This window comes from Pinus tabuliformis, chromosome 6 (assembly GCF_031772625.1).
Source record: "Pinus tabuliformis cultivar Carrire ecotype Pingquan chromosome 6, CPIR1, whole genome shotgun sequence".
Lineage (NCBI taxonomy): Eukaryota > Viridiplantae > Streptophyta > Pinopsida > Pinales > Pinaceae > Pinus > Pinus tabuliformis.
The window spans coordinates 1,853,169,447-1,853,190,192 of record NC_142292.1 but is presented as its reverse complement, the minus strand read 5'-3'; the positions used below and the strand labels follow the sequence as shown (position 1 = coordinate 1,853,190,192).

The 20,746-nt window shown below is 39.9% G+C and overlaps 1 long non-coding RNA gene across 2 annotated transcripts in view; it reads left to right on the top strand.

Moving 5' to 3' along the window:
• Positions 1-529: 529 nt before the first annotated feature.
• The window catches only part of LOC149266429 (uncharacterized), a 36,801-nt gene continuing 16,584 nt past the window's right edge, over positions 530-20,746 (top strand). For both annotated transcript variants that reach the window (XR_016252867.1, XR_016252866.1), the window contains exons 1-2: positions 530-614; positions 740-931. This is a non-coding gene — a long non-coding RNA (uncharacterized LOC149266429). The remainder of the gene's footprint in view (positions 615-739; positions 932-20,746) is intronic.

Below are 20,746 nucleotides of genomic sequence, written 5' to 3'. Positions count from 1 at the left end.
TAGAGTCAAGATGGACCTCTCTCGGAAAGCCAAAAGTGCGATGCTGCATAGGGCGAATTTTCTCCATATGTACCTGGTCCTGTACACCTTGACCTCCAATTACGTGTCCCAAGTATAAAATTTCTTCAGGTATAGTCAGACTTTTTCCACTGTTTAAAATGCATACAACATTATTGCAATTCCTGGAACAGTTGATTTCAAACTCATTGTAGTTGTCATAAAATGTGTGCTTATTCATTTGGTTCTCCTAACGATATGATATATCCTCTCACAGTTTCAAGACTTTCTAATCTATTTCACAAATTAAGAGAATGTGGTCATATGTGTTTCAAGACTTTCTAGTCTATTTCACAAATTAAGAGAATGTGGTCATATATGTTTCAAGACTTTCTAATCTATTTCACAAATTAAGAGAATGTGGTCATATGTTTTGTGATGTCATTACAGGTTTTGTGAGAGTTTGGTTTCAGGTTGCAGAAGGGAAGAAGATTTTACAGTCTTATCATATCAGTTATTAAATTGACTAACAAAGGTAATAGGAGAGAACGATTAGAACCATAATATACATTTTGGGCTATTTCGAGATGTGCTGAGGTCTTTGCTCGATGGATGAGGTAGACCACCGATTTTACTCTTGCCTGGTAATATGCGCTCACTGTTCTTTGATTGTATTGATTGATTCGCCCATCATGCAGCTCACTGTTCTTTGATTGTATTGATTGATTCGCCCATCATGCAGAGCTTCGATCCTATAATTAGCCGAGGATGATAGCGGTCGGGCAAAAGCACACCGCTTACCGTAGAGTCAAGATCGCAACCTCTCTCGCAAAGCCAAAAATGCGATGCTGCACAGGGCGAATTTTCTCCTTATGTACCTGGTCCTGTACACCTTGACTCCCCATTACGTGTCCCAAGTACAAAATTTCCTCAGGTATAGTCAGACTTTTTCCACTGTTTAAAATGCATGCAACATTATTGCAATTCCTGGAACAGTTGATTTCAAAATCATTGTAGTGGTCATAAAATGTGTGCTTATTCATTTGGTTCTCGTGACAATGTGATATATCCTCTCATAGTTTTCAAGACTTTCTAATCTATTTCACAATTTAAGAGAATGTGGTCATATAGTTGGACTTCTTATTAGTTGTCAACGAGACGTAGATAATATGTTGATTGAAATTGATGGTTGGGTGCTTTTCGACTTGTTTTCCATGATCTCTAGACTGATTACCTTTAGCGGATTGTTGTTAAATAATCCTTGATGCAAATTCTCCCAATACTATTACGGCGGGGCAGAATTATAAGGCTTGCCTCGTTCACTGCCTTGCTCTACAATAGGAGATTCAAGATCAATTTACTTTTCCCCTCATAAAGTCTCAGGGATCATATTTTTTGACTTATTAGATCGATTTGCATTTCTCCTTATAAAATCTCCCATATACTATTCCTTTACTTATAACAGAAATTGAGATTCCCCTAGCTTTGAGAGAATGTAAATTCCTCTCATAAAGGCTCCTAGCGTTCGTGATCCCATCAAGGCTCTGAGTATTCATGATCCCTTTCATGGGAGAATAACCACTGGGAAGGTTGTCCTAATCCTATTTCTTTACTTATAACAGAAATTGAGATTCCCCTAGCTCCGAGAGAATGTAAATTCATTTCTTACAAGCTCAAGTGTTCGTGATCCCCTCCATTGGAGAATAACTCGTGGCAATCCAATGGTGGCTTGTAAGGTAAGGTGATTGAAATGTTATTCCTTTAAATGTCCTTTTTTCTTGTCTCCCCATAAAATAAGAAAATCTCTTTAATCATTTCCTGATCCCTAATTTATATTAGAATAAATAATACAATACATTAACAAGGCCACAACTCTTCGTCTTGGCTGGGAGCTTTTCTCCTTGGGATCTTCTATGAACTTGAATGGTGTGTTGGCTGCCTCCTTGACATAACTGCTTTCTTGGAATCGTGGATCTCATATGTATTAGTGCAAAGATAGGTCAAGGGTTGTTAAAACAACATTATCAAACTAGGGCGCTTCCCCAAAAAAGCAACCTGATAACAAACTCTTAAGACATAGCTCAGGCGCATGAAATCAGGTGAGGTGCCCTTGTAATGTGTGGTAAGTTCCAATGTTCCACCAAGTCTCTAGGAAAGGGAGACGCGGGTGCAGGGAGACGCACAAAGGGGACGTGTGGGAGTACCCTCAAATTTTAGGGAAATTTAGGGGGGACGGGGGGCCGTCGGGGTATATAATTTTTTTCCTTTTTAATATATATATATATATTTCAAATTCATATTCAATAATGAGAGCATAAATAGAATGATACATACATAATTGAATTAAATAATGAAATACATTGATCCATACTCATCATCCTTACTAATACATACATGATTCATCCATAAACCATGAGATTCAATAATGAAATACTTTGATCCATATTCAGTATTCATTATTCACCATTCTCGAATCTACATTGATTTAAAAATTAAATTCATCATTCATCATTCTAGATTCTAAATTGATTTAAAATTAAATTCATCATTTATCATTCTAGAATCTAATTAGTACTAAGCAAAATAGACTATAATAGATATTGAAATCTAAAGACTGGAATAGTAAATTGATATAACTAAAACTCAAAAACAATGGAGTGATGAGTCTAAAGGTCACTCTAAAGTACACAGAGGGCTTGTTGCTCTTGATTAAATAGTAATTCCATACCCTTGTACATGACAAAATGCAATGGAAACATTGCACTCCATCAAATCCTGAATTCCTGAGAAATTGATCTAAAGACTAGCATAGTAAATTGATATAATTAAAACTCAAAAACAATGGAGTGATGAGTCTAAAAGTCACTCTAAAGTACACAGAGGGCTTGGTGCTCTTGATTAAATACCAATTCCATACCCTTGTACATGACAAAATGCAATGGAAACATTGCACTCCATTGAATCCTGAATTCCTGAAAAACTGTTAAGTCTGCTGGATTTTGAGTGAGATCTAAAATTTTACTTTCTCCATATGAAATCCATTGAGGTCAGAACCACTCTCAAACATCCTGAGTTATTTCATGGTAATGAAAAAAAATTAAGTAAAATGATAAAAATGAAAGATAAAGGAGAATGTCACTTTTACTTTAAGAATTTAACATTACCATGAATAACATAGCATTAGTAGGGAAATATGGTCAAATACTACGTTTTCCCTGTCATAAATCATTGTTTACAAGCAAATTTAAGGGGGGACGCATAGCCCATTTTGGGGAGTCGCGTCCCCCACACTGGGGAAACGTCCCCCCTTGCGTCTCCCCGCGTCTCCCCAAAGGGGGACGTGGGGAAACATTTCCCCGTACGTCCCCCCGTCTCGGGTGCGTGGGGTGCGAGTGGTGCACGCACCCGACCCTGGGGGACGCGTCCCCGTGCAACACTAGTGGTAACAACAATAGCTACTTTCTAATTGCTCTGACAGAGTTAGTAGGCGCTTCTTCTATGTTGTGCGCTTCAATGGTCATTGAAGAGTGGGCTGGCTGGTCGCTCCACAAAATAACACACTCCCTTAATAATGGATCTGACTTTAAAGATGTGCAATGTAACAACCCCACAACCATACTCATAAAGGTGTGTTTCTCTTTTAAGGTGGTTTGACCATGTCAAGTGTATCTTTGGGCAATGTTTGCCCCCTTCTCTAAGAGTGTCACCATCCTTATCCATAAAAAAACTTCATGAAAGCGGTAAGCTGGGTTATCTTTAACTGTGTCAAGGGGTTCAAAGTAATGGGGCACCCTAAGAGAAAATGACTTGGCTTCTTCTTAAACCACCTTTTACCAACAATCGTAAAAAATTAGCATTAGAATGATCGGGTCCACTTGTGCCAACTGTCCTCAACAACCTTGAGTGATTTTGAAATCATCCCTTAAACATCTTCATTTATCCTTTATCATGCTGGGCATTTATACATGTTCAAGTTCCTATATCATCTTTTTTGGAGCGCTCTTTTAGACTTGGCTTTAGTTTCTCCATCTACCAAGCATTTCAATCCTGTTGGAGATACCCCTCTATCATATCTACAAAGCTTGTCTGGTGCATGCTGCGTTTTGAGAGTTTTATTGCTATGTGAGTGCATTTTTGGATTGTATATTAGCACCATAGCTGCTAGAGAATGCTCCCATTGTTGGGAATCGGAAACCAATCAGTGTAATCTGAGACCTTTCCATTATAATCAGAGATCAGGGAAAGCATATCTCTCTCAAAGGCTGCACCCCCATGTCAAAAACATTCTTTCCAGAAATAAGAAGAGCTCACTCTTTCAAATAATTACAATCTATTGCTTCCTTTAAGCTTGGAATATGTCTCCTCACTGAATTTTTGAATCAGTGTAATCTGAGACCTTTCCATTATAATCAGAGATCAGGGAAAGCATATCTCTCTCAAAGGCTGCACCTCCATGTCAAAAACATTCTTTCCAGAAATAAGAAGAGCTCACTCTTTCAAATAATTACAATCTATTACTTCCTTTAAGCTTGGAATATGTCTCCTCACTGAATTTTTGACCATTAAAAACCTCCACGTCATGCTATACATGATACTCTCAAAGAACCATTTGTTTCCAATGTATCCCTTCCTTATCAAATCTAGAAATATACACTTTTATTGTTGTATGGTAATGAAACATTCTGAAGCAATTCATCTTCCTCCACCACAAGCATACATAGCGTGTGCCTGGCTGCAAATTGGAAGTGTATGCATTAATTTAAGCCAAACACTATCTTCTTAAAGGAGTTATCCTTTTCCATGGCTTTGTTTGGGCTAAACTTATTGACTGCTGAAATCCCTATATTTTTCCTTGTAGCTGAAACCTTCTCAAATATGAACTGGTGTTAACCACGGTTCCCAAAAACAAAGTTTACTGCTATTGGTAATTCTGTCTCAAGTCTATTGAGGAATTTATCTTATTGCTGCTGCAAGTACATCATGAAATAGGGTCAAACATAGTTTCCAAACTTTCTTTTTTCACATGATGCCTCATCAAGTCCAATAATAACTAAACAGGGGACACCCTTTCTACTGCTCAACAAGATTGAATATAAGTTTTTGGTGTGTGTCACCACCATTTTTTAGGAACATGATTCTACTTGAGCAAGGTGAGATTAGCAATATCAACAATAAAGGAAGTGGTTAGCATGTCGAATGTGCTGGGGATATGCTTCATTCTGATCTGATTTAAGCAACACATGCATTGATTTTGTTTCCTGAAAACAAAGCCATTCATTACTAATGCAAACAAAAATTGATTGCTCTACTTATTTGGATAATCAACTAATACTTTTTGCCTTACCAATTTATTCACTAGACCACACATAGACTTGGTCAATTGATCCATTTCCTCGTACTTCACATATCTCTGTGGAGGTCAAATTAACCCTTGAAACTATATAGTGTTGATTTGACCTAAAAAATAGAAAACTAAAGCACATTACCTATGGTTGTGGGTTCTCCTACATCTATTGTTCATGAGAATGGCATGTTGTGCATCTCATCAATCATATTTGCTTAGTTGCTAGAGCTTTCTCACACTGACCTTTTAATGATGATAGTTCTTTGCCCTTCTATTGTTGAGCAAGAAATCCTTCCTTCTTTGAATGAATCTTTTGAAATTTCTCTAGGAATGACCAATTAGATCTGTAATACTACCTCCTAGGTTGAAATAAGAGCCATCCATAGAGATGAAACACCAAGATCAGAGGAATACACGTCTTCATCATTGTACTGCTGGCAGGAATGTCCAAATTGCACATGCAATTTTAGGGGTAAGTAGGTGTTAATTTTAGGTATGTTCTATGCCTAGAGCAATTTATTTCAATTTTCTCAGTTAGCTCAATATCTTTTCAAGATTAGCAATCACATTAGCATTAAAGTAAACCGCACATAGAACATAAACATAAATCGCAGAAGACAAGCCAAGACAAGAGAACACAAGATGTGGTGCTAGCCAGGGACAAACCCCAATGTGGGGAAACCTTTGATCAATTTTTCTTATATGTTCTTTAATAGTTCAACAGAGAGAAAGAGATAGTATGTTTACAATAGAAGTCAACATTTTGACTTATCTAGATAAGAGCATAGATCATCTCTAAGAAGATGATACACGAGATCAGTTGAAGACATGCTGCTTTAACTGATTCTCCAAGGTGACTCCTTCACCTATCATTGTGCTGCATTTTGTCATCATGCTGCACCTCACCGCGCTGCACCATGCTGCACCCATCATCACTATGCTGCATCTCATCACGCTTCATTAATCATGATTGTACCCATCACTGTATTGCATTATGTGCCATTGCTGCGCCATGTTGCCATACTGACCTATGTGTTGGCTGCATCTTGCTTGCTTGTTGTCCTTAGTATGCTTGCTTGTGCATGCTATCTGTCCCTTGCATGCTGCTCTCCTTCGGAGACAGATCCTCTGGCTGTTCTGGCAGTTCCAGCTGTTCCCGGTAGTTCCGACTTCTGCCCTCTGGATTAGGGCAGCATTATCCCTTAGGATCTCTCCTCCTACTAAAACCCAAAGACAAGTAGAGAGGAAGATATCCCAAGTGTGTTGAAATGACTTGAAGGCCACCTCTATTTATACTAAAACGTTGAGCACAAGTGGGGTTTATTTGGTTGCTGGCTGATCTTGATGAATTGTCCCATAACACAAATAAATTCATATCTCTATGAATACTTATCGGAATCGGATGATCTTTAGATCAATCCTACACCTCTCGATGAGAGGGATCCAAGAAAATATCAGCTTCCATTAATAAGATGACCCACATGGAGTTTGGCCCTAGTTGCCAATTTTAACAATAGGCAAGCCTAAAATAATACTGAGGTTATGCATCGATGCTTCTAAGAATACTAGGTCTAAAAATAAGGAAGGAATGTGGTTCAGGGATGTTTTGTATGAGCTTGGACTTGTTGAAAGGAAGGCTACAAAAATCAGTTGTGATCTAGCAAAGAATCATTTTTTTCCCTCTAAAGCTAGATGTTGACTAAATCAAAGATCTTGTGTTTGATGGCATTGTTGAGTTGGAGTTTTATATATGTGAATAAAATCTAGTATACATTTTCACCCAAATGTTTTACAAAGACAGTTTGTGAAGTTCAGATCTATGCTTGGGATGAAGGAAGTTTACATAAAGTGAGGATTTGATGTGATGTTATGTCACCTTCTTCATCTTATTCTTGATATATATATATATATATATATATATATTGCAAGGTGCTCCTAGTCAATATTGACGAGGGGATATTAGGATGTGTTATATTGCCTAATGGCAATTTATGTGGTGTAATTTTGGATCTGAGCTTTAATGGCACCTTTTGGGACTTGTTTAAGTAACTATTACCCCCATGGTGGTTGTATGTTAAGGAGTTAGATATGTTGGTCCAAGATATTTTATTATATTTCTAGGTGGGCCCATTAGTTTTATTGATATTTAGTGGATGCTTCTAGGAGGCTAGAAGGCTAGTTAGGCATAAAATTGAAATGAATGGCTCATATTTTGGATATATAGAGTGAGTGCACTTGGAGGTTATGACGTGTTGGAGTTTGATTCTAAATCTTGGAGCATAGGTTGCACTGTGAATCTCTTGTGTGTCAATTTTGCTTTGTAGCTTATAAGGTAAGGGGATTGAATTGTTATTCCCGATAAGGTTATGAATTGAACTTTTGTGTTAAAGCTAAGGTGGATGACATCACAATGGTGGAACGCCTCATGAGTTGTTGTGTGAAAGCTAAGGTAGATAATCATGAGCCAAGCATGAATAATGATTTCCATTTCAATTACCCTCATAAAGGCTACGACAAAAAGTAAATTCCCCTCATAAAGGATTCAATATTATTTCTTAGCAATTGCAATTACCCTAATAAAGGATCCTAGATACTATGAACATTGTGTCAAAATGAATACACTATCACTAACCAAATGCCTATAGAATACTCCAATCAAATTTTGAAATTAATTTAGTAGCATTTACTATAAAGGGACTGTTGTAGCAACTACAATAACGCCAAATTTTTGACATTTCTAAAATTTTGAGTTCCTCCTTACTTTTATTTTAAAGAAATGAGCACCCTTGTTTCTCTAAGTCAACAAAGTCAGATAGCTGCACTGGCACATTTTGTATAAAGAGCTCAGTGCTCCTCACCTCCTTAGCATGGTGCAACTCTTACTAATAGCCTAGTGCAATTTATTGTCTTAGCGTTGTACAATGCTACTCGACAGCGCATCGCAATGCTATTCCTTAGCGCGGTGCATTACAAAGCAATTCTTTAGCGCACCGTCTTAAACCTTAGCGCACCTCCCTTACCTAATCAATCATGGAGTCAGGGGAAATATATTTGTTAAGGAGGATCTCCCATCACAAACTGGACTTGAAAATGAAATTTCAAAGAGATTGAGCTACAAGTGACTGTCCAAAAAGATGGGCATTTTTTAGGCCCGATCCTCCCCATTCTTTTGGAAGGCCAATCCTTTTCCAGTTGGCCAAATGCAACCTTCTATACTCCCCACTATTTCTCCAAATATAACTAAAACATAAATTATCTTTTCTAAGATACCTTTTGGTATGTACACTAGGAGGTGCTAATAATTTGGTAGAGATCCTAGAAATGATTTGACCAATACCAACCTACCTACTCTGGACAACCACCTATTGCACCGAAAATGAATCCTTTTACCAACTTGACCAACCAACTAGTGCTAATTAGCTTTCTTTTAGTTATTTGGTTGGATATTAAACCTAAGGTATCTTATGCCTTTGGGATTTCCTGGAGCATAGGGTAGTACAACCTCCAGCTAAGCCAAAAGATTGTCATCTGGAGAAAAAACATAAGAGATTGACTTATGTCTGTTCATCTCCATGCTAGTCTCAAACAATATAGGTTTAAATTATCCATCACTTTGACTTTCCGAAGGATTTCTAGAACAAAAAAGTAGAATATCATGGACAAATAATAGATGTGTTCTTAAAAGATGTCTGCCAACTAGTACACCCCTCACCATCTTTCTAGCCTTTGCATTTAGTAAGCATTTGCTCAACCCCTCGGAAAATAGTAGAAATAAGTATGGGGACTGTTACCGCTCAAACTAGTAGGAGTCCTAGGAGGGGATCCTATAGAGCGACTACTAGGTCAAGGGAAACAATGGAGCAATAGCCCAATGTCACCTCAGCTAAGGCTCCCTGCTCTTTACAGACTTTCACTGATGGGAGGAGACCCAGTATAAGAGGAATCACAATGATGAATGGATCAATGATTGGATAAGGAGTGGGAGGAGACCCAGTATAAGAGGAATCACAATGATGAATGGATCAATGATTGGATAAGGAGTGATTCCTAAAGCCTATTCACAAAAGAGACTCAATTAAATAACTTGCTTGAGAAGCAAGGTGATGGGCTCTCTAAGAAGGGCTATGAGGATACCTTGGCATAGGGTTGGAGGATATGCCTTCACAAGGGGCTTCCTGGACTGAAGGATCCTTATGGAGAAATGGATTCTATGTAGTCCTTGTGGAATTTGAGTTATAAAGTTGCGGGACCATAGGGAACCAATGTGGGCCCAAACTAGGTCAAGGGTATGGAGTTGATCGACCAAAGAGGGGCTTGACCTAATTAGGGAGGAGAAGAGGATCAAAGGACAAATTTTCTTTGAGATTTGAATTCAATGATCCTAATGAGGACACTAGCCAAGGGAAAACTAGGGCAAGAAATGGTCCTTGAGCTAGGGCTTGCTATATCTTGAGATCCCACCATTGGATTTGCTTCAAATTTGGAGGGCCTATAGAATAAATCTCAATGCAATTTTGGACCAAAAATCGAAGTGTTTGGATGGCTAGATTGTGAGATAATTGATGCCCTAGGTGACCTATGTAGGCTAGGCCTAGAAAAAGAGGGAGGTGAAAAAAATAAGCGTTGAAAATGATCACCAATGGATGATTAGTGCCTTGTCCTTTGGGAGAGATGGAGTCAAGGAGAATTTATGGTTTGGGAAGAATTCACCTAATCAAGGAGGCCTTCAACAACTTCGCATGGCATTTAGAGAATGAGAACAGTTGCTGCAAGGACTTTATACTTCGGTTTGCAATAAATGATGACTCATCGAGATGTATTTAACATAAATTATCTCTAGGAACATTCACCCATTCATACATGGCCCATGACATGATGCAACACTATAAAGAACAAAAATTCCCACAATTTCATATAGAGCAGCAATAAATTTCAGACTTGTGTAGAGAAAATCCCAACAACATTCATGTGACAAAAGTAAATGACAAGAATAAGCATTAAAAGAGTGCTTACATGTATAAAAGAGTATATCCAATCACCAAATTAATCCAACAATGAAGCTCCAAGAAAAGAGAGAGATATCCAAACATCAAAATTCATCCATTACATCCAAAATCCTCCTCCAAAAGGAATAGCGAAAATCACAAGAGACAAGAACCCAATCCAAGTGATGATGATCAAAATGATTCATCTCACTTCTATTTATATACTCTAATGAATTCAATTTAGCTAAATTGGCCTAATTTAACCCCTAAAATAAAATAATGTGCATAATAACAATACTTTTGGTGACAAGCCCACCAAATAGCTCAATAATGTAAATATAAGCCTCTTAAGAGGGTCGAATGATAAAAAAAACTGAGTCGTTAGGCTTTTGAGGAGGCCGAATGAAGTCCAAGGGGTGCCATGATGTAGAAATGGACTCCAACATAGTGGACAAGGGGTTGGCCCCTTGTTTTCCAAGCAAGAACTTGTGGTGCTCCCAAGTGGGTGTGGGGGCACAAGGACATCCTCATGGGTCTCCAAGTGGATTGAAAATGCCTATAGACCAGCTGTAAGGGCTAGCATGGTGATGTAAGCCCTCCCTCTGTAGCGGGAGACATCCTCTAGACCCTGGAACATCTGCCAAGTGTATGGTGCAAGTGTGGAGCCGACTGGGCGTGGTGAACTAGGTGCATCATCCTCATCCAAAAGGTGGAACAAGAGCAATCAATGATCAGTGCTGGGGATCCATGAAGTAATATTTGCTATGGTGGAGGCCCATGGCTCTCAACGCTCACCCTACAAGTGCCAATGTGGGCCTTTGGAGGGCTAGGACCCTGTATAGGGAGACCAAGCCCCAAATGAAGACCCACCTACAATCTTGCATAAGATCCAATGCGTCCCTTTGCCCTCTAATACAACAAGTCATTAGAATAATCAAGTAATAAAGCTTACAAGTCATGGGATCAGTGGGGCACTTCATGGTGGCATGCCCTTCCATAGTGGGCTCTGGCATATACAAGTGTCTCCAAGCTCAATAGGGGGTTAACCAAGGACCCTATTAGGTGGTTTCAACCTCTAGAGGGGGTGACATGTCCATGGTACATCCCTCAAGCGGTAGGTGGCAAATGATATAATAATGGAATGGAGTGGGGATCAGGGGAATCATCTAGACTGCATGTCAAGGTGCAAGGGTAGCTATAATAAGGGAAGCCCACACTTGGGTATATGAGTGTAGGAGGGAGCAAATCATGGTACATGTGTTACCCCGACCTTTGTTTTTCCACCCTTCTTCATATGCATTTTGCCTTTGATCGATTTTTCTTCATAACTGCTCGGGGCTCCAGGGGATGGAGAGCATGATGTGTAATATGTAGCAGTGGATACCCCCTTGAGGTGGGGCAGTTCATCGCCCACTAGGGGTTGACAATCATGGGTTCCTTAATGATGAAGGGGGCTCATCTAGGGCCCATAGGAACCAGGGTGAGGCCATGGATAAGGGGTATAACTCATGTTTGGCTTTTGCCCATGTGCTAAATTTGTGTCGCGACCATCTTTTGCATTTTGTAGTACATTTCTTGTTGAGAGCGGCCAAATTATGCTTTTTATTTTATTTTTAGCTGCATCAACCTCTAGGGCATCGTTCTAGGCTCGACCCAAGGTGTGGACAAGAGGAGGGGGAGGCGGACACATGTGGACCCAGATGGGAAAAGAGATGAATGGGGCTAAAATGACTGGAAGGGGAGTAATGCAGGTGGTGACGGGAAGCGGGACCACGCAACCAAAATTAGGATTTCTCATGTAGTGCTAGCCCTAAAGCTAATGGCCAATAAAGGAGATCCCATGGGACTAGGATACAAGGGTAACCACAAAATCACGCAATGGAGGCAAGAATACAGACCTAACCCACTATTTTTGCCGAATCCCCCCACCAATTCATGCCTGAAAGTGCCCATGACAAGTAAGGAAAATTACTCAACTATACCAATAAAATGCCATACCTTTGGGGTCGGGAGACCCACCTTCAAACATACATTCATAACAGATGGGCGAGGGACCACATGGCTGGCTCAGGCGGCAGAGAAAATGGCACATTGAGCTATCTGGGGGCTGCAAGGGGCTGCCGGTTGAGGACCATCCAGGAGAAATTTTTTCTCCTATGCATACTACCCACAAGTGGTGGGTAACAGGGACAAAGGATAAAAGAGGGTGCATGTTAATGGCTATTTTAATCCTATGAGATGGTTATTGAAAATGTGACTTGTTGCTTGGATCTTCTCTTGGATATTTTGGATTTTATGTTGAGTAGCTAGCGTTGTTATTCTTGGAAATGATCTCTTTGAAGACAAGTCTTTACAAATGAGAAGAGACTAAGTGTGATGATATCTAAGTTGCATGGTACGGGGAAACGACTACGAGTTTCCGAAACGGGAACGGGTACCAAACGTGCCCCCCCAAATTTTGGAAACGAGGAAACGCAATATATATATATATATATATATATATATATGTATATTATGACATTTAAGAAATATGTGCAATCATAAAGCATATATGATACATTCTAATTTATTACATAATGATTAAATTGTCAATTGTCAATGCATAAACTATAAGTCTCTAAATTTACATCACATTTTCTCATGAATGATCACATAATGAAAATAACAATATCAAAAATCAGCCATGAGAAATTTCTAATTTCTTGTCTCGTGCTTGATTGGGAGTCTCCTCCTACATAGTCGAACGACCTTAATGCTCTTGATTAATTACAAGTTCCATACCCTAATACCCTAGGTGCTCTTGATTATTGGGAGTCACCCCTGCATAGAGGGCTTGGTTCTCTTGATTAAATACAAGTTCCATACACCAGTACATGACAAAATCCAATGGAAACATTGCAATCCCCCAAATCCTGAAATCTCGAAAAACAGATAAGTCTGCCGTATTTTGAGTAAGATCTAAAATTCTACTTTCTCCATATGAAATCCAATGAGGGCGAAACCACTCTCAAACATCCTGAGTCATTTCATGGTAATGTTAAAAAATTAAGTAAAAGGATGAAAATGAAAGATAAAGGAGAATGTCACTTTTGCTTTAAGAATTTAACATTATCATGAACTGCATATCAACACTAGGGCCATAGGCTTGAACATTAGGCTACCCCACTCAAAAAAATCATCTGTTTTTTATAACTTGAGAGAGGCGTCTAGAAGCATCCACAAGAGATTTTAGTCACCCAATAAAAAATTAGAAGCGAAAAAATAAAAAATAAAATAAAAGAAAACGTTAAGTGTTAATTGGAAACTCTACCATATGGCTTGGAAACTCGTTTCCGACCGTATTGGCCACGTTTCCCCAGTGTGAAACGGGCCAGTATGACCGGAAACGAGTTTCCATGCCTTACGATACGAGTTTCCTTGTTTCCGGCCGGAAACGGACCCCTGGGCAACGTTTCCTGCAACTTAGGATGATATTGTCCCTCTTTAGCCCTTGCTGTAATGTTGATATTGGGGAAGCTTGGGGAAGATTTATGTTTTAATAAAAAATGGCACATGTTAATGGCACTTTTAATCGTATGAGATGATTATTGAAAATGTGACTTGTTGCTTGGGCTGTCCATTCATTTGAAGGTTGCCTTTCTTGGTCCTTTCCTTTGTCATCTCATGGTTCTTCCTTTACTATTTGGGTTGCAAGTTATTTTGACCTTAACATATTCATTGCAATGGTGCATCTATTGCTAGGGCACTCACTCACTCTCATATAACCTAAAATTCATTTGGACTTGTAACCCAACCACCCTTTGGCGACGTCACTCACACAAACCTTAGAATTTACCATTTCAATCAAAACCCTAGGTGAAATTAAACCAGGAATAGATACACAAATAGACTAGATTCATTTAACATATTACATTAATTTTAAGCATGTCACAAATACATACATAATTTAACCATATATATATATATATAGAATGGAATAAACATCAACAAGTTTTCAAATACTTGTGATTTTTCTGTCTAGATTCCGACCTTTGACGTTCCTCCCAGCCACAGACCGTGCTGTTCATAAGCTCTCAACCGCGAGTCACCCCTGAGTTGGGGCCTCGACTCTATGGCCACCACAACCATAAACTAGAGCCACCAAGGCTCACACACTAGGATGCATGCTCTACGACATGATTAACTGAATAACCATGCCTCAATTAGTTACAGAGTCCAAACCCAAGACTCAATGATTGCTCAACCAATTCCAAAACTCAAGCACAGGGCTCACCAGCTGGTTGCTAAAAATCGAGTTCTCTAGAACTGTAGTCAGCTCCAAAGTTGAAGCCTAGGACTTGTTACCACATAATCTAGCAGGGCCCTAAGGAAGGGAAAACCTAAGGGATCACTACTAGATTAAGTGGCAATAATGGGACAATGACCCACTATCACCTAAATTAGAGTCCCCTTCTTTTTACGGACATTCACCGATATGGAGTCCCGGTAGGAAGGGAATCACTTAGAATGGATAGATCAATGATTTAGGTATGTTGAGATTGCACAAATCCCATTCAAGGAGAGACACAACAATGGCTCAATGCTTCAAGGAAGTTAAACACTCTCCAAGAAAGTCCTAAGAGGAGATCAAGACTTAGGGTTTGAGATTTGAAATGATAACATGTATTCCTAAGATCAAGGCTCCAAGTGATGGGGCAGGACCTCTCAAGGAAACTTTATGTGATGCTTTGATATTTCTAAGAGGCTCCTCACTTCCTTTGAGAGACCTAGGAAAGGTTTGTGTTAGGCCTAGGGTTTTATGGATAATCGTGGGAAGAAATACTTCCAAAGTACTCACTATGTCAAGGCAAGGGAGGAGAAAGGGTTTCTTATGATTTGTTCCAACGAATACTATGCTCATACAACACTCAAGAAAGTCCCTTAGTCTAGGAGAAACAAGCAAGGGTTTCCCTTCTAGGGCATACCTAGGGCACAATATTTTATGGATGAGGAACTGTGAAATTTTTACCAAGCTTGGAGTTTCTGTAGGCAAGACCCTAAGGAAGAGTCTTGTCCTCACAGAATCTAAAATTTCCCTCTATAAAGGAATTTACTCGATGCCCTAGCCTAGCCGTCCTAGAAAAAGGAGATGAAAATCAAAGGAGGAGAAAATATGGAGAAGAGAGGAGTTGATCATAGAGTTTCTTGGACTAGTGCCTAGTCCTTTGGCGTATGGAGTCCTAATGCTTTTAAATTGGTCAAAATCGTCCTTAAGGAGGCTAAAGATTGGTGCTCTAGCAATCGACCCTTAACATTTATCCACCCAAGATTTATGGAGTTTTATGGAAGAAAGACAAAACTTCATCCTCTAGGAACATTCATCATTTTCCATACAATGGGTAACATATGCAATTAACAACCAAATAGCTTTCCAAAAACGATTTTCAATAATTAGGGCACAATAACATTAACCTTGCTGCACCAATTCCATACATTAGACATTATTTCAAGAAAATATTCAATAAGAAGAACTTACAAGATGACAATATGATATATCCATTCGCAAATCATGATATGGCTCCAAAGCAGATCGAAAATTTCAGCTCCAGATGTCAAAATGCATCAAAGAATCTCCAATAACTTTCAAAGAAAAAGTGCGAGTTCTTTTACAAGACAAGAATCCAAGTGATGATGATGATCTCTCACAAATGAGAGTGGGTTCTATTTATATGAACCTCACTAAGTCGAATTAGCCTAACTAGCCCCCAAAAGATTAAAATAATGGGCAAGAAGCAAGCCTTGGTCACAAGCTGACCAAGTAGCTTTCACAAATTATATATTAGCCATCCAAATGCTAGCCGAATTGATGATGTCATGCTGATGTAGGGCCGCTGGAGGGCCATGTGGAGTCCTCTTTGTGTCAAAGTGTGAGAGAGGGCTCTATAAATATTGAACAAGGGGATGGCCCCTTGGTCTCCATGCAAGACATCATGCGGGGCCCCAAATTGGTTTTGGGGCACAAGAACTGGTCTCATGGGTCTCCTGATGATAGAAAAGCCTATGCTGCTCCAACGATGAGGGCTTTGACGATGGTGCTTTCCCTCCCATGTCTCAAGGGTGAGACAAACCTCCGCTGGGCCTTGGATCAATTGCCATAATATGCTAAGTCGGCCAGGGCACATTGGTGCAAGTGCATCATCTTGTGAAAAATGTGGGGTAATGAAGAGACTGCTTAGGGTGCAATGAAGGTGCCCACGACATGAAATAATGCTTTAGCACATGATGGCAACACTTCCCCTTGGGGATGTCAATATGATCCTCTGGTGGGATTGGGCCCCAATTATAGCCCAACCCATGATGAAACCACTTGTCAATTACATATAAGATCCAATGCGCTTCCTCACCATTAGGTTCAATAATTCATGAGTCCATCTAAGTGAACCAAGCTTTTTAATCAATGGCACATTGAGATTTCATAGTGGGCCTCCCTTCCAAATTTGGGGCTTTAAGCTTGTAATAGTCTTATCTCCCTAGGTAGGAGTGGCTAATAAACAACCCTATTAGGTGTTCCTAGCCCCTAAGGAGAAAGACATGTCCTTTGTACATCCTTCAATTGATAGGCGCCATGTGAATGATGATGAATGGATGGGGACACAGGGGTCTGAAGGCCAAATGGCATGGGTTCAAGGATGATAATGATGAGTTCATTAACCTTTTGCCTTTTCTTGATTTTTCTTTGTATTACTGCTCGAGATGGGAGCATGCTGTGTATGATGTAAGCAGTTATTACCCCCTTAAGGTGGGGCAGTTCATCGCCCACTAGGGGTTGGGACATGCATGTGTTTCTTAATGACGTGGGGGGACTCATGGGGCCCTAGGAACCAGGGTGATGGCCATAATGATAAGCGGTAGAGCTCGTGTTTGGCTTTTGCCCATTATTTTAATGTTCCGACCATCTTTTGCATTTTATAATATTCTTTTCTTTTGTTTCTTACTTATGGCCATGATATGCTTTTAATGTTCTTTTAGCTGCATCAACCTCTAGGGCAACATTTTCAGACCCGATCCAAACCTATAGATAAGGGGAGGGGGCTGTACCAATGCCTTGTGGACCCAAAGAGGGAAGATGATGAAATAGGGCTTGTAATGTGCAAAGGGGAGTGAAAATTATGGAATGGGAAAACGAGACCGTGCTACCAAAATCAGGGTTTCCCAAATAGAGCCCTTCCTAAAGCTATAGGCCAATAAGGGAGATCCAACAGGACTAGGATTGAGGATTAACCCCCCATTTAAGGTGATGGAACAAAACTGTGGTCAAAACCCTTTCTTCTTCCAAGTTACCCAATAATCCATGCCTAAGATGCCCAAGGAAAAACAAGCATAAGCACCCGATTGCATAATGAAAAACATGCCTTTAGGATTGGATTGCCCACCTTCAAGCATATGCTCTCGACAAATGGGCGAGGGAACATATGACTAGTTTAGGGAATGGAGATGAAATGGCACAATACATCGACTACATCGGTGGTTGTAAGGGCTCGCTGGTTGCCGACTAAAGAGACGTCTAAGAGAAAAATTCTCCTATGGGGTCACCCAATTTTGATGGGTAACATCTGGCTCTAACTGGGACATGAGCTCTGTGTAGAGTGCACGATCAATGTTCTCCAATGGGGAGGTCATGAGAACACCAACAATCCCTTGGGATTGCAGGCTTGTATTCTTCACATCACAAACAATGTTGGAAGCTTGTCTTGGGCGTACTTTTATCGCCCATGTTTTCATCAAATAATAAACCATATAGAAAACAAAATCTACGTTATGATGCAACTCTAATATAAATGCATCTATTCTAGCATGAGAACATGACATGATGATAGTAGCTATGCAAAATAAATATGCAATGCATCCTACTCTAATATACATAGTATACAATGTCAAGTATTCAAGAAAGGGGTGAGGTAACTGGCCTTGACGGGAAAACTAAACTAGTTTACTTTTCACCAAGATACAAAATTTCTTAACAACTTATAAGCAACATAATAGATACGTAGAGTTAAAAACGCAACACACAAATTTACACAATTATTTTTCTTAGGAAACCCAATAGGGAAAAACTTGTCTCCTTGATGTGGTCTTTTATTGATCTTGAGCCATTGAATCAAATATAAACCAATTTTTTCAACTGAGAACACACTTGTTCTTTGCTATACTAGCCTGAACCACCTTGTAATTACACTAACCCATATCCTACTTCCTTGCACTCTTCTTGGCCCTATTTTTGTCCGCACTAGGCCTCCTATTTCTTAGCGCACAAGACCTCCTATTCTTTACGATGCAACTCCTAGATCCTAGCGCAATTCTGCTATAAGGAAGTCTGCTCACTACTGCGCACTAGCTCCTCCAAGATACACACTCCACAACCAAAGAGATCTCACACAAATTTGTGTACTCAATAATGATTAACCTTTGTGCCTTCATCCTTCCTTTATAGATTCGGTCCATGCTAAAATTGGCAAGTACAAAATTAGAACTCGTGTGGTTGACAAGTTACCTGAGTCCGAAGTAGTTCTCTCTTGAATCATAACTGGAGTCATAACTCGTCTTTACTTCAATCAATGACTGAATCTCTAACTCATTGTATTTGCTCTCATAACTTCCAGTCGATTCTGTAGTCAAACTAAAGAAGGATCCACTTAACTGATCCTCAAACACTATGCATGAACTTGTGAGTATCATTCCTGCAAACTGAAAATAAACTTTGCATGTCCATGAACTCGCTCCATGGTCAAGGAAAGACAAATCGTGGTCTTTCTGGCTAAGGCATGAGCCAAAGAAGACCTTCCACTTGCTACACTTTTCAATAATCCCTCTTAGCGAGGAAGGGATTTTGTACAACTCCCAACTTGTCTCTGAAATAGATGAAATTTCTTCTTGCCAATGCCTTGGCCAAGATATCTGCTGTTTGCTCCTCTATTGGAATGTACGATAACTTTACTATCCCTTTTTGCACACAATCTCTGAGATGATGATACCTGATCTCAATATGCCTTGAGTGATCATGAAACACTAGATTCTCAGAGAGCTTAATGCAACTTTGATTGTCATAATGTATCACAATAGGTTCCATCCCCTTTCTGAAAAGGCCCACAAGCAACTTCCTCATCCAGATAGCTTCGAATGCTGCCAAACTGGTAGACATGTACTTGGCCTCTGCTGGACTAAGTGCAATTGATCTTTGCTTCCTGCTAAACTAGGAAACAACTACTTACCCAATGTTGAAGACGCAACCTGAGGTACTCTTTCGATTTTTGGAGCACCCTGCCCAATCTGCATCTATGAAGCCCTCAAGCCTCACTCCATCAACCTGTTTGTACAACAAGCCATAATCTGTTGTGCCTCTAAGATACCTTAAAACGTGCTTCGCAACAACCCGATTAACTTTGGTCAGTTCCATAATGAATTGACTCAGCTAGTTTACTACAAAACAAATATCAGGTCGTGTGTTAACCAAATAGCTCATCAACGACAACAACCCGATTAACTTTGGTCAGTTCCATAATGAATTGACTCAGCTAGTTTACTACAAAACAAATATCAGGTAGTGTGTTAACCAAATACATCAACGACCCGATGAGCTTCCTGTATATTGTAGCATCTACTCTCTCTGCTCTGCTAGCATCCACCTTCCTCTAGTTTGTGACTAGAGGCGTGGCCATGGGCCTGCAATCCTGCATACGAAACCTCTTGAGAATATCTTGCGTGTACTTGCCCTGTCACAAGAAGACCTCACCATCACTCTGCCAAACCTCCAATCCAAGGAAATAGTGCATAAGCCCTATATCCTTCATCTCAATTTCCCTTGCAAGGTCTGCTTTGCAATCCTAAATCAGGCTATTTGCTCCAATCAGTATAAGATTGCCAACATAGAGCATTAGAATGAGTGGAAGCCCTCCAACCATGATGTCATATAGGCTGGGATCCGCCTCACTTTTAGTGAAGCCCAATCCTCGAAGGTAACTGTCAATATGAGTGTACCATACTCTTGGAGCCTACTTGAGCCCATAAAGAGTCCTCTTTAGCCTACAAACATGTGTGTCTTTGCTGAACTGCTCAAACCCCTCTGGTTGCTCCATATAAATCTCCTCCTCAATCACTTCATTGAGGAATGTTGTCTTCACATCCATCTGGTGGATCTTCCACCCCATCCGTGCTGCAAGTGCCAAAATAGTCCTGATGGATGAATACCATGCTATTGGGGCAAACATCTCATCATAGTTTATGCCCTCAATTTGTGAGAAGCCCTTGGCCACAAACTTGTCCTTGTACTTCACACTCCCATCTGCTCCATGTTTCACCTTGTACACCCAATGCGAGCCTACTACTGATTTGCCCTCTGGTCGTGGCACAATCTCCCAAACATCGTTCTTCATGACAGAGGACT